The sequence below is a fragment of the Aphidius gifuensis genome, linkage group LG1, assembly GCF_014905175.1.
Source record: "Aphidius gifuensis isolate YNYX2018 linkage group LG1, ASM1490517v1, whole genome shotgun sequence".
Taxonomy (NCBI): domain Eukaryota; kingdom Metazoa; phylum Arthropoda; class Insecta; order Hymenoptera; family Braconidae; genus Aphidius; species Aphidius gifuensis.
Window position 1 is genome coordinate 15,772,052 of NC_057788.1, and position 3,151 is coordinate 15,775,202.

Consider the following 3,151-nt stretch of genomic DNA (forward strand, 5'->3'; position numbering starts at 1 on the left):
AAATTTGTATCCGAAGGTAGAAGGTTCAAGTCCTGAGCTTAAAACATTTTTTCTACAATATTTTTCTACGAGCGTTTATAAACAAAATAAATTTGGCGTTTGTCCGTCGCAAGAATTACTATGGCACAGCGTAGAAGGTCGCACAGCCAGTAGGTGGTGTTTTTCAATGAAAATTGCTATGGTCTATCTCAATATTTAATATGATGATGCTCTTATGGTACCAGCTTACTGTAGTACAACGCAAAAATTGCTATGGTATTATATTTAAAAAAATGTAAATTTTTCTCCGTGTATAAATGTCTAAGGAAAAGATATACACGGAAAAAAATTTGCACATAATTTTACTATGGTCCCACAGTATTCAAGAAACATCGGTCAATTAATATATTTTTTACATTAAATATTACGAAAAAAAACAATGTTATGATTAAAAAATTGCAATGAACCATAGCAATGCTTGAGATTTCGATTTTTTACTTTGTATAAAATAAAAACTGCATCGTAACATGGAATCTTTACAAATTTAACTTGAAAAAATTATTATGCTTCTTTTCTAATACTACAATGTACCATAGTAATTTTTATAGGTTTTCAATTTTTGGGTTCAGTGAAAATTCGAATGGGCCCAAGAAGACTAGAAATACAGGAGGACTTACTCCCTATCTCGCCTGTATATAAAAACCAAGGTCTGTAGATTAATAGACGGCTGGGATAAGGTCGTCGCATGACTCAGTGCGCATGCGCGGTCAGCCATGTTTGATGCTATTCCCCACTCCTAATGTTCACCACACAATGTAAACAAACAGTGTATGGCATGTCAAAAAAATTTCAACATCAAAATTTAATCATTTATTTATTGAATAAATATTGTACGTCAACGTTGTGCGATCGGTTGCTTCCCCCAGAGATTTAGATCATCGTCGAAAATGATCTACTGGTGCTGGTGTGAGCCAAATAAAACCATGCTCAACGTTATGTGAGGTAAGATTATTTCTTCAAATGATTTTCTTTTTCCTGATCAAAATTATCACATGATTTTCTTTTTCCTGATCAAAATTATTAGTTTACTAGTTAAAAAATATTGATATTTACAGATATATTTATAAAGATCCAACATAATGAATCTCAATATGAACAACATCGTCAGGATGGCTCAAAAAAAATTAAAACCAAATGCAGTACCAACTTTGTTTGGTGATGTTTTGATAGATTTTTTAAGTAAAATTCACCAAAATACAAGTGACGTGAGTAAGAATAAACATTGAATTTTAACTTATATTAAAGTTGTCTTGATAAAAAAATATTAATAGTTATTTTTTTTTTAGAACATGATGTTAATTAGACTTCATGTGAATCACTAAAGCAGTTGTCAACAACAAACTTAGGTGAATCCTTTTCCAGACCATTGCTTGATGTAATCATAGATAAATATACCACTGACAATAAAAAGAGTTTATTCAAGTTACCAAAGTCTAATAATACCAAATGTTTACCAAGTGATGAGCAGCAGATTGAATTGCCACTAGTAAACTTGGATAAGGATCATTTAGTATCAATTCTTGCTGATGAATTACAAGCAGAAATAATAAAAAAATATAATGAAGGAGTTGTTAAATTTAATTTCTTGCTTCAAAATCAACATTGTCTTTATCACCACGAAATTTCGAGTTTAAACTAGGAAGTAGAAAGCTTAAAAAAAATAAATATTAGTTTAGACTGCGAATTACGAGTTGAATAAGAAAAAAGGATACTGTCAGAAAGACAACGAGAAAAAATTAAAAACAAGTTTAACAAGCTTCTTAATGTATTCGGAAAATTGTCCATTTTTAAAAAACCTTTTAATTGAGTTATTTTATTCACTTATTTATAGTATGCGACAGGCAAAAGCCTACTAAAGCCAGAAAAATATATTTTGTTGTCAGATAAAAAATTGTATTCGATTATTTTATTTTTATATTGAAAAAGAAAAAATTATATTATTCTTCTTCTTCTTTTGTTTCACTTTTTTACAACTATTTATATTAAACTGTCTGATAACTTTGTCAATTTTTCAGAATATTTAATTAATTATTAATTGAAAAAAATTAAGTGTTAACTTCTTGTTGTATACTGTTTCTGTAATAGACCAGATGTAAGCTATAAAGATGGTTTAAATAATGCGCGCCTAAAAGTCGGCCATGTTTGATGCTTGTGCGACGACCTTATCCCAGCCGTCTATTAATCTACAGACCTCCAAAAAACCGTTAGAAGAAAAATAAAAATCATCTGTATCTGCAACATTTTAGAGTTTTATTTGTTGACAAAATAATTTTTCAAGGAAAAAAAAAAAACAGAAACCGTGTTTAAACAGCAGGGTATTTACAACTACAGTATACAAAAATATATGAAAAAAAGATAAGATAGCATTGTTTGAAAAGATTTTAATGGGCCTTCCTGCCGGAAAACCAATTTGCACGCCTTGACCCTGAGACTCCACCGAAGTTTCTCAATTCTACTCTTTGAAAACTTTGTATTTCCTCAAAAATATATTGATCATCATTAAAAACATTTTTAAAAATCCAGATGCCGAAGTATACACATGGTAAAAGTCATAAAAAAAATAACCAAGTAGAAAAAATATATTTAATGGAAATATAAATTAAATCTGATTATCTGAAACTTACAGTTTTGGACTTACTAAAATTGAATTTAGAAAAAATTTAGAAAAGATTTAGAAGATATAAAATAAATTTATTTTATATTTCCAATAAATATATTTTTTTTTCCACTTGGGTATACAGGCGGTTCTGTACTAAGAAAAAAAATATATAAAATTTCGAGAAAGTACAACAAAAACTGAATTTTTTTAAACAATATCGTCGGTTATTAACCGGCGGTTAAAAATTTTTCGGTTTTTAACCGAAAAAGGGAGGAGCCTGCGCACGAAAAACTGCGCGTACTTCATACTGCGTATGTGTGTGCAAGGCTTAAAATTATTATTATTTATTAATTTTTAACAATAAAAATATTAATTTATTATAACTAATAATATTAACATTAAATATTATTTATTCAATGCCAAAAAAATATGGATAATTAAATTATGTTGACAAAAATTCGATCGTAGTGTCAACTGAAAAATTTATGAATAAAAAAAGACAGTAAAAAAGGT

At 28.6% G+C, this 3,151-nt stretch overlaps 1 long non-coding RNA gene across 1 annotated transcript; it reads left to right on the forward strand.

The window, feature by feature from the left end:
• Positions 1–689: 689 nt before the first annotated feature.
• On the forward strand, positions 690–1,443 carry LOC122849964. The gene is made up of 3 exons (XR_006373612.1): positions 690–981; positions 1,095–1,244; positions 1,326–1,443. It is a non-coding gene; the product is annotated as an uncharacterized LOC122849964 (long non-coding RNA).
• Positions 1,444–3,151: the final 1,708 nt, after the last annotated feature.